Genomic DNA, 12,164 nt, shown 5'->3' with positions numbered 1-12,164 from the left:
TGAATAGACAACTGAAGCTGAAGAAGCCTTCTGATCCCTAAAGGGAAGTTTTACATCAGCCCCAATCCTACAACATGCAGATCCGACTGAACCATTTTATGTGGAGACCGATGCCTCTGATCAGGCGGTGGGAGGAATTTTGTCCCAACGAAGCAAGCAAACGGGGCAGCTGCATCCAGTCGCCTATAGGTCAAGAAAATTAACTCCGGCAGAAATAAACTATACAATCACAGAGAAGGAGCTATTGGCCATAAAAGACGCATTCAAAGATTGGAGACATCAATTAATGGGGGCACAGCATCAAGTCACAGTATATACAGACCATAGAAATTTAAAATTTCTAAAAACAGCCAGAACCTTAACACCAAGACAATTGCGATGGTCGCTGTACTTTGCTGATTATGATTTCGTCATTACTTATCGACCAAGGGCCCAGAACGGAAAAGCAGATGCCTTGTCTAGGATAGACACAGAAAATCAAAAGACACCTCTAGGAAATCAATCCATTATCCCAAGTGAAAAGATTATTGGAGCAATCACTTCAGTTGATCTTGAACAGGGTATCTCTGACGCAATGGATGAAAAGACCTTGAAAGAGTGGGCGAAGAAGGAAGGAAGAGAGGTTCGTAATCAGTTGCCCTACTTCCAAGGAGCTCTGTATATTCCCACTAAAGAGTTGCAGCAACAGATTATCAAGGAATGCCACACAAAGTTAGCAGGGCATAAGGGAGAGGCAAAGACCAGAGAACTGATCCAGCGACACTACTGGTGGCCTGAAATGTCGAAGAGTATTGAGCAATATGTTAAGACTTGCGAGATTTGTGCTCAGGGAAAATCCGAAAGGCAGGCCCCAAAAGGTTTACTTATGCCCTTACCCACTCCACCTTATCCTTGGCACACTGTTACATTAGACCTCATTACTGACTTACCCCTTAGTCAGGGCTACAATACCATCTTAGTAGTGGTAGATTCCCTTTCTAAAATGGCTCATTTTACAGCTTTAAAGGGAGTGCCAACAGCTAAGCAGTTGGCGACTCATTTTAGTGCTCAAATAGTGAAAATACATGGAATCCCTAAAATAGTAATCACAGATAGGGGTCCACAGTTCATTTCCCACTTTTGGAAATCTTTCATGGAAGGGTTGGGTACAGAAGTCCGTTTTTCCACCAGTTACCACCCAGAAACTGACGGTCAAACCGAGAGGGTGAACCAAGAACTTGAACAGTATTTGAGATTGTTTCTTTTGAAACAAGAAGGAAATTGGTAGGACTATGTGTCGGCTGCAGAGTTCGCCCATAATAATGCAAAGAATGTTTCCACTGGGTATTCCCCTTTCTTTAGGAATTATGGAAGACATCCCAACTCGACCCTCAGGCAAACCGAGATCTCAGTTCCGGCGGTGGAGGAGATCGTAACACAGTTAGATCAGGTACATAAGAGGGCAATTGAAAATCTTGAACTAGCTAAAGAAAAATATAAGAGTTATGCAGACAGAAAGAGATGAGTAGGCCCCTCATTGGAAATAGGAGACAGGGTTTGGTTAAGTACTAAGAATTTGAGATTGAAAGGTAATCGGAAGTTTCAACCGAGATTTATTGGTCCATATCTGGTAGAGGAGAAAATAAATCCGGTGACTTACCGAGTTCAATTGCCACCAAGGTTGAAAATACATCCAGTTTTCCACATATCCCTGTTGAAAAAGGCTCCAGAAAATCTACGAAAAAAACTGCCTCCAAGGCCTCTTCAGCTAGAGACTGGTACTGAATTTGAAGTCAAGGAAATTCTAGACTCCAAAATGCAAAAAGGGAAGTTATACTATTTGGTGGACTGGAAGGGTTATGGGCCGAGGAAAGATCTTGGGAACGAGATGAAGATGTCCATGCTCCAAGATTAGTTAAGGCCTTTCACCTACGATCACCAACTAAACCCCAGAGGAAAGAACCTACCTTGTTGGAGGGTACTGTCAGGACCCCAAGATTACAGATAGGTTTAATTGCGCATTGAAGACTCAAAGTTTGTACACCCCGAGCAATGGAAGGTACATGGGTGGAGCTGACTCGGAAATGGCGCCAGAAAAGGCCACCAGAACCGAGTAGCTGTTAGCGTTCTAGTGTTTGGCAGAGAACGCGCTGGAATCCTAGGTGAGGCTCGCGCTGCTTAGGAACTGCGCACTTCACCGAGAATTCTAGAGAGTCAGGTGCGCACTTCAGAGCGCGCTGACAAAAAGTGTTTCAGGTTTTGTTTGAAGGCTTTTCAGAATCAAAACTGAAGGGCTTTCGGAAGTCTCTAGATAAAAGTTAGAAATCAGAGTTCAATGAAGTAGAGTGACGTGTGAGGAGAACAGCAAGTCTCAGTTTGTGAAGATTTCGCACCGAGTCGTCAGGGAGAGGAAGCAGCGTCTACAGGAGCATCTGAAGGAAGAAAAAGTAAAACGAAGCTAAGTTAACAAGTGTATATTTGTCACCTCAGAGAACTGAAATAAATTACTGATATCAATAGAGTTATAGAACTTACTGTGAGGAAAGTGGCTTTACTGTAATTCTTCACAGAGGTAACGAGTTGTAACGGCAAGTCCTGAAAAAACGAAGAGAGAATTGCAATACATGTTAGAACGCTTGAGCAACTACAAATAATTAGAATAAGATAAAACAATACTTACCACAGAAATAAGTCGTCGGACAGTAGCTAAGAACAGAGAGTAAAATACCATCACGAAAAGAATAAGAAGAGAAAACATTAAATACACAGATGAATAATTACAAATAGGAAAAGACCTCAAACTCAGTAAGTAGAATACCAAATTAAAATAGATAATACCAAGTTAAAAGAGAGCAGAAGTTCTTAACAGTTAAATGTAAATATATTGCAGGTGTGCAAAAAGAAAAAGAAACTGTGAACTAAGGCAGATACCAAGGAAGATAAAACATAGGAGAGTGAAAAGAAAAATAGGAAAGTAAGTAAGAAGCACAGGGAGAAAGATTCATATGAGGCAGATAAACTTTGGGTTCGAGCTATTTCCCTTTTAATTGCAGACGAAGAATATAGTTAAGGAATAAAAGGCACACACAGAAAAGAAATAAAAGAAATAGAAGAGAAGCTGAGTTCTGGAATTGGCATGGTAAGGAAATAAGGCAATAGGGGTTAAGAGATAAGAGAGGTTAAGGACTAAAAGTTTATGATAACAATAACTCTTGTCTACAGGTTACCTCTTCAGCAATAGAAGTCTGCTGGACGGACTCCTGAAGGAAGCCGCAGAACAGTCTCTTCTCTCTTTTGTTATTTTATTCATTTTCCCCCTTCCCCCAAGATAGCCACTCTAGAGACTTGTCACACTAAGCTCTGGATTGCTGTCGGGGTGGATTTGGGAACTAGCATCTCTGTTCCTGTGTAGTTTGAAGTACTGGGTTTTTCAGAACCAACCCAGCGGTGTCAGGGGACACACCCGAAGACTTCGAGTTCTTCCTGTTTCGGACCACAGAAACACAGAGTCTTCTAGGTGAAGTCAAAGATCGTATTTATTGGCTGCAGACCAATCACAGGTATCCGAGAAGTACAACACGGTGTATGTTCTCAGGAGACTGCTCCCAACCAAAAACCAGTCTTTTCTTATATACAAAGTATTACGCTCTGGGCAACACCGCCCCTATTTTACAAGTGGTCGTTCACATATTTTCGCTTCAAAGAAAGAGCAGAGTCATGATGATAATCCCACATTTCGGCTCGGCCAGCACATAAATATTTACCCAGCGAGGCTCAGAACCCTCATCAGATATCAGCAGACCCCAATAAAACGGACACCTCCTACTCGTAAAACAAGCCATAAAGTAGGAAACAGAGTCAGGTGTGAAAGGGATTAGTCAGGAGTCGTGTGGGATACGCGACTTTATGATGTGTTGGGCCATGATGCTAATCCCATAAGGCCGCAGTAAAAGAAACCGGCCGGGCAGGACTGACCTCGGGCAGCGGAGTCAGTTTGCATAGGTCACAAAGAAGTCAAAGAAAGATTGCATGTCCTTTAGGCCTAGGCATGGCCTCAATGTGCAGCCTATGTGAGGGCAACCACAAAATGGTTACCCTTTTAAAATGGAACCCGAGGGTTCGACATGTAGTAGTATCGTATACACGGTGAATTCATCGGTGAAACATGACGAAAATACCCATACATACCGGATTAGTCATTTGCGGTTCGCTGATACCAAAATCGGCAGGGTAGGACCATGCTACCAACATGGTTCCGAAATTTACAGTACCACAGACCCTCCTTTTGCCCTTACATAGGCAATAACTATACTCATACTAATCTGAGTCCAGGTCTATATTCATAAGGCCATGGAGATGTTGCTGTAGCATCATCCTATTGCTTAGTTCGTCCCTTGAGACAGGTCTCCTTACACATGATGTAACACAGAGGCTACACACTACAGGAGCACACTGTACACATAGACAGAACAGGAAAATAATGGCTAAGATCGTCCCAGTGACTATTAGAATCTTCCATCCCCAAGCTGATATCAGTTCCCAGAACCACCCCATCATCGACCAGTCTCCTTCATCCACATGAATGGATTCGGAAATCTTATGCAGTTTGGAGATGGCTTGATAGACTGTCGGAGCGCTATCTGGTATGAAAATACAACAGCTTGATTGGATAACCTTCCATACCCCACCACGGTCTGCAAGTATGACATCTAGAACCATACGGTTCTGCAACGTCATGAGGCGATCCGCTTGGAGCTCAGCTGTCAAGTTACCAAGGGCACCAGCCGTTACATTAACAGTGGTTTCAACTACACGAGTCAGTTGTCTCAGGTTCCTACTATTGACCATTGGTCCCCAAAACGGCAGGAAACCCAGGAAAAAGTCTCCCGCTTCCTGACCGGCAGTATCCTCCTTACTAACAACGCCTCTCACAACTCTGGTCTTGTGATAATCAGAGGCGGCAGAAAATGTCGGCGGTAGCAAATTTGCAACATAACACGTGCCCGAGAAATCAGGGGGCAACCATGTATATTCTCGATCACTACAAACAAAGTATGTACCCTTGACAGCCAAAAATGCAGGGGGAAACTGTGATGGGAAAATGTACGTTTCAGCACAGTCAGTCTTCCCTAACTGAGCTCTTGGATTCTGACCATTACCTTGTAAACAGAATCGACCTATGTGGGGTACGACCCAAATCGGGGATGAGCTTTTGCGCTGTTTCTCGCCCAGACTAATGCTATACCCCGTCGCGTTCCAACCCACATAAGCTCGCAACTCATCCTTGGGAATAGATGAATATGCGTCGATATCTCTGCTCATATCAGCAATTCCTTTCATCAAGGCTTTATTGTTCGTGCTAGGTCTAGTGGAACGCGGTGGTCGCGGGGAGTAGGTTTCAAGCGCAAAAAGAAACATAGTCTGGAATGCCCATGATGACCCATTGTAGCTAAACGGCAGCACTAGATATGGGATACCCTTATTAATGGTATGTGGCATCAAACCACACACCCAGCAATTTGTCGTATTCATAACTAGTTGGTGCTGGTGCAGGAGTTGAATAAACAAATTGTTTACGAACTCAGAACGTCTAGCTTGTTCGTGTTCAGGCAGAGGGTGGAAAGAGTGTGAGGAAACAGTAGGAGGAGGTATGGGCTGTATAGTGGGTGCAAACGGCACTTGAAAAGACAATAATAAATAACCTACAGAAAACATCATCATGCTAAATAGGACAAACAAGCATAATATTACAAAACGTTTGCTATTCATTACTTTACATATTCTGCTCTTAAAATGTATTTCCTCAGCGGGTCTCTTCATCTCGAAAAACTCCATCCTCTAATCGTGCTGTCCGCGGCGGATGAGTGTCTTCTGCTAAGGAGTACACCTGTCAGTCCAGGGAACGCCCTAGACCAACCAGACCGTTGACCTAACGTCTCCGGCTTGTACCCCAAAGTCTTGGCACCGCGGCCCTGCAGCTGAACCCGGATGGTGGTTCGAAAAAGCAAAAATAAGAAAGTTTTTCAGATGGAAGAGAGAGCTGCACTTCTCAAAAAAAAAATATCAAAGAAAAAGGATTTTTATTTGTCCATAGTTCTCGGCCTCAAATTGTAGCGACTTCTTGTAGGTACTGTTTGGTCTTGAAACAAGAGTTCAGGCTCTGTAGTGTCCAATTGAATTGACGGTGGCACAGTTTCTTGCAAGATGTCATCGCTTTCCTTCTCAGAAAGCGTTCCTTTTACTCGTGCATCGCTAAACGGCAGGAACCGAGGCACAGTCTCAGTCTCTGAGTCAGCGATCCCTTTCTGGACCCACTGGTCGTAAGGCAAAGGCAAAGGGACCCTTTTGCAGTGAACGCCGTGTATCCAGTTCTTTTTCCCTTTTACTCGGACAGCCGATCTCGTGGAAAGAAGGACGAGATGGGGGCTGGTCCAACGGGGCTCATCATTCTTTGTCCTTTTAAAGTTTTTGACCAGCACCCATGATCCAGGATTGATAGGATGTCCTGGAGTTTCAGAGACCTGGGGCAGAGTATCGTGCACCTGTTGGTGTAAAACACGCAATTTAGCCGTCAATTCATACAAATAATCAAGCAGTACTGGGTGTTCGATCTCACTGAATTTTGTCGGCCTGGGCACTCCCCATATATTGGCCGGGCGGCCAAACACGATTTCGTAAGGACTAAGTCCCACTCGTGAATGCACAGTCATTCTTGTTGATAGGAGTGCTAAGGGCAGAGCGTCAGGCCATTTAAGACCAGAACTCGCTTGGATCTTGGCTAATTTGAGCTTCAATGTGCCATTATAACACTCTACTAGTCCAGCTGATTGGGGGTGATTTGCAGCGTGGAATTTCTGCTTTATGCCTAGTCCCTCACATACATTCTTCATCACTCGTCCCACAAATTCACTCCCATTATCACTCCATACCATTCTTGGCATTCCAAACCTAGGGAAAAATTCCTTGACAAGGGCTTTAGCTGTGGATAACGCAGTATTGTCTTTTAGGGGATACGCTTCTATCCACCTTGAAAAAGCGCAGAGAACAACAAGTACATATTTCAAATTGTTGCACCTTTCCATGTGGATGAAATCTAGCTGCAAAACCTCAAACGGATAGGTTGGAGGCGCAAAATGACCAGCTGGAGTTGGGGTTCCCCTACCAGGATTGTATTTCAAACATACCATGCAATTTTTGACCACATTCTCTGCACACTTGGGAATTCCAGCATTCTGCCATACTGGAGCTAACAACTTACAAATCCCTTTTACACTGATATGCGCCATTCCATGTGCCATCGTGACCACTGGAAGCACATATGCATCAGATAACAACCATCGCCGGTGTTCTGACAGATCAATCCAACAACCATTTTCATCCAATTTACCCTTACTTTCTTTCCACATGCTCAATTCTTTCTCTGTGGCTTCAGCTTGAAGGGACTTCACACTCTCTATCGTGTCTTCACACATTCCAACATCACCAACCCATCTTGCAGAGCCTGCAACATACATTCGATTCGTCACATCTTTTGCTGTTTCTTTCGCGATTTCGTCAGCAAACGCATTACCACGACCAACATCATCAATAATCTTCTTGTGGGCACAGCATTTCACAATCGCGACTTGTAATGGCAAGGCCAACGACTCAAGGAGATCATTCACCAACTGACCATTCTGAATCTTAGTTCCATGCGAAGTCAGGAACCCACGTTCTTTCCACAAGCGCCCAAAACTATGGGCCACGCCAAAGGCATACTGACTGTCAGTATATATGTTCACTTTCATTCCTTTCGACAACACGCATGCTCTTGTAAGTGCAATTAATTCCGCTGCTTGAGCCGAATTATGTGGTATACGTGCAGTTTCAACAATCGTGTGCAAAGTCATGACAGCATATGCAGCAGTCGTATCACCATTCGGAAGCTTGAAACACGAGCCATCCACCCATAAGGTACCATCACACTCAACCAGGGGAGTATCTTTAAGATCCACTCTCCCTTTTGTTTCTTCTTCTGTTCTGAACAGACAATCATGCTGTTCAATCTCATCTGTGTCTGCTGAAATCGGTAATAATGTAGCTGGATTCAACGTGTTGCACCTCTTTATGTGCACATGACTCGCTAGCAGTGTCAACTCATAACCTGACAATCGAGCACTAGTTAAGTGCTGTGTCTTGGTCCTGTTTAATAGCGTGTCCACTGCGTGTGGCACCATCACAATCAACGTGTTGTCCATTACTAACCCAGCAGACTGTCGAATAGAAACAGCTGCTGCCGCTGTGGCTCTCAAACAACTTGGCAATGCCTTGGCTACCGGATCCAAAGTCGACGAAAAATACGCGCATGGACGCTGTCTGTCTCCAAAAGACTGTGTTAGCACTGACAACGCACAACCTTCTTTCTCGTGAACATACAATGTATAAGGTTTACTGTAGTCGGGGGTACCCAACACAGGAGCCGAACATAATGCCTTACGTAATTCCGAAAAACTTTTCTGACACTCTTCAGACCATGGGACGGGATTCGGGGTATCTTTACATGTTAATGCTATCAAAGGTTGTGCCAGCAAAGAAAAACTTGGGATCCACTGCCTACAGTATGAAGTAATACCCAAGAAAGCACGCACTTCTCTCTGTGTTCTTGGCACGCTCAATTGTGCAATGGCCTGAATTCTTTCTGGGGTCAGTTTCCTTCCCTCCTTCAACAAGAGATGACCTAAGTAGGTCACTTCTTGTCGACAATATTGCAGTTTTGAGAGAGACACTTTGTGATGGAAGGCAGACAAATGACGCAACAATGACAATGTAGTTTCTTTACAAATCTCCTCAGTATCCGCGGCGATTAGTAAATCGTCAACATACTGAATAAGGGTAGCACCACTAGGTAAGACAATTGTATCAAGCTGCGCTTTTAAAGCCTGACTGTATATTGATGGACTTTCACAGTAGCCCTGCGGAGCGCGTTTAAAGCGGAAGCTGCGACCTCCTAAACTAAAACCAAAAATATCCCTGCTTTCCTCTGCAATCGGAATGCTAAAGAAAGCCTTCTTTAAATCAATCACTGAGAACCAAGCAGCAGAAGCTGGGATCATAGTTAACAAGGCAGTTATGTCAGGGACAACTGGAAACTGTGGCACAACTATCTTATTTACTTCTCTAAGATCAATCACAAATCTGTAAACAGGTGACTGAGAAGGGTCAGTACGTTTTAAAACAGGCAAAACAGTACTATTGCAAACGTTGCCTCTTGTCTCTTCGATTACATCCTTTTCAATCAAGTCATAGATGATCGCTAACAACGTTTTCTCACCTTCATTAGAGATCTTGTACTGGGGAATGCGTGGCAATTTAACATTGGCTTTCAAAGTGACCACATATGGCGGTATTTCCAAGCGACCCACATCGTTAGAACCAGTAGCCCAAAGGACATCCGGAAGAGACGAAAATTCCGCTGCCAGTTTATTCTTCGACAAATACATTGGAGAAATCACTTCCCTACCCAGTGTAAGCTGTACTCCCGAGGGGGAACAATATAATGTCGCATGTAATCTCTTTAACAAATCCAATCCTAACAGATTTTCACCACAACCTGTTGTTAGGATAAGGGGTGCTTTCAGCTCACAAGGTCCAACAGAAAGGTGCATAGGACTAGAGATCGGGTTCCTAACCGGGGCACCAGAAAAACCTACTGAAACATTCATTTCGCCAGACAAAGGCGCGCCAGGGAGTTTTTAGTGCATAATTGAACTCTTTGCAGCACCAGTATCCAATAGAAAAGGCTCTGATACACCCGCTGTAGTCACCTTGTCATACGGTCCACTCTGGTCCACTGGCACTGAAACAACTCCCTCTCTCTGTCTATGGCTGTCCTAGTAATTATCACCCTCCGCGTTTCCATCTTCTGCATAATAGTCGTTATTATAGTACTGGGCTGTCCCACCAGTTACATTGGCCTGCTGATCAAAACTGTTCATCGTATTTTGAGGCGGAAGAGGACGCGCGTTCTGGGGAACATTCCCACGCCCTGTACCTCTAGGAGCTTGCTGACCACCTCTACCTCTCGCACCATAAGCGCTGCAACAATATAGGACAACTATACTTATAATGACCTTCTTGTTTGCAATACGAACACTGATTGGGACCCACAGGAACACGCGGTTTGGAATACCCGAACCTTTGCGAGTTACTCTGAAACTGTTGGGGTTGTTGATAGTTACTCTGACCTTGCTTATAGTTATCCTGATCTCCACGTGGCGGGTAAGCCTGCTGTAGAAGAACCTTTGTCTTTAATTCCTTTGTTTTCTTGTCTGCTCTATCCTTCTCATCTTTATCCCTATTTTCGTAATACTGTGCAGTAGCCAGTATTTGCGCTGATGAGGAAACAGCCCAAGAACTCTCTGAATCTTTTAATTTCTTACACAACTCGGGAAGCAAATTATGCACAAATTTATCAACAAATAACCGTTGACCACCTTCCGTACTCATGTCTTGACCACTGTGGTCGATAAATGTTTCTTCAAACCTGGTGTAGAAATCAGACACTGTTTCGTCTTTCTTTTGTTTGCATGCGGATAACTTATCCCAATTCACACGCATCGCTGGCATTAAAGTCTTCATGTAGGTAATAATTCTACCAGGGAGCTCTGCTACTAAGGGCTCAGGTTTCGCACCACCAACTTGTCTAGTGTCTGTAGCAATGATATTAGCCCATGTGCCACCTAGTTCTGCAGCATGATCTGCATTTCGAATCAAACCCCATAAAGGCTGCGGAACGACATTCCCGAACAACATATCTATGTCAGCTAGGTTCATGACACACGATTCTGCAGTCTGCGATAACTCCTTATAATATCCTGCGGGGTTTTTACGGGGGTCAGGCAATGTCTGCATAAGGGCTAAAACTTCTGATCCCTTCCAAGGAACATGTACCCAAACACGTTGGAAATGAGCTGGCATAGCAGCAATACCGTTAACGGCATCAGCCGCAACCGCGTCCTTCCATACCGGAGGGACTTCTCTCATAGGGTATTGTCTAACCTTCCTATCAGAGGAGTCACGTTCAAACAGTGACTGAGAAGGACCCTCGATCCTAAACGACAATAATGTCGCAACTGCTTTCTCAACATCGGGACCCACAATCGTAGCTTTTCCAAATTCAAACCGTACATGACATAAGTCCTGCGGGCTTAAGTCCAAACAATGATCTTCCAATTCCTCACAGAGGAATACACACATTTTCTCGAAAACGTATCTCTGTTTTGGTGCTTCCCATTGATGAAAAACATTTACAACAGACTCTACATCATATCTTGAAGGAAAAACAATCCATTTATATGCCATGCGGTCTAATACTTCTTTCTCTTCATAACCTGGCAGTTGACTACGCAACTGCGTACGTTGTGAACCAGGGGTCGTACTAGATGACCCAAAGAGAGGCGATATAAAACTAGTGACCGCACTAGCTATTCGTTGCCGTGTAGAAGGAGAAGTTGAGGCAAGAACAGGGGGAAAGACAGAGGGAAGAAAAACGGGTGCAGATACAGGTACAGGGGTCGTATCAGGAAGAGCGCCGAGGGAGGCAGCTGATGTACTAGGAAAAGTCGCAGGAAGCGCAGAAGAGATAGGTAGCGAAACCGGCGGCCCTTGAGAGGGCTGCGCCGTAGGCATAGGAGCCGGCTGAGGAGAAGCTGGCGGCTGCGGGAAAGCTTGCGGCAAATTAACTAGAGGCCGTACATTTAAAGGCTGCGGAGGCGCTGTAGCGCTCTGCGCATACGGGGGTGGCGAACTCAGCAAATGTGACATTAGGGGATCTTTCTCCTTTTCTTCTGACGCATCTTGCTGAAGGGGCGGCAAACCTGGGTAACATCTATCAATCACTAGTTGACGTTGCCTGCGCAACTGCTCATTCATTTGTTCTTCCTCATTATCTTTAAACTGTAAGGCTGCTTGCATTATCGACATACCTTTCTCTCTTTTATTTTTCTTCGCTAGTTTAATTTCTTTCTGTTTGGCTTCCTTTCGCCATAGGCGGAAAGAATCAAACATCGCCGGCCGGGCTTTCTTTTTAAATAATTTAACTTCTAAGTTATCTAGGATTTCTGTGTCGAAACTACCGTTTTGGGGCCATTTTAGAACACCATCCTTCCTGGTGTATCGGATCCATACTTCATTATACGCAATGGGGC

Source organism: Triturus cristatus, chromosome 7 (genome assembly GCF_964204655.1).
Source record: "Triturus cristatus chromosome 7, aTriCri1.1, whole genome shotgun sequence".
Classification (NCBI taxonomy): Eukaryota; Metazoa; Chordata; class Amphibia; order Caudata; family Salamandridae; genus Triturus; species Triturus cristatus.
Note: the sequence above shows the minus strand (reverse complement) of the source record.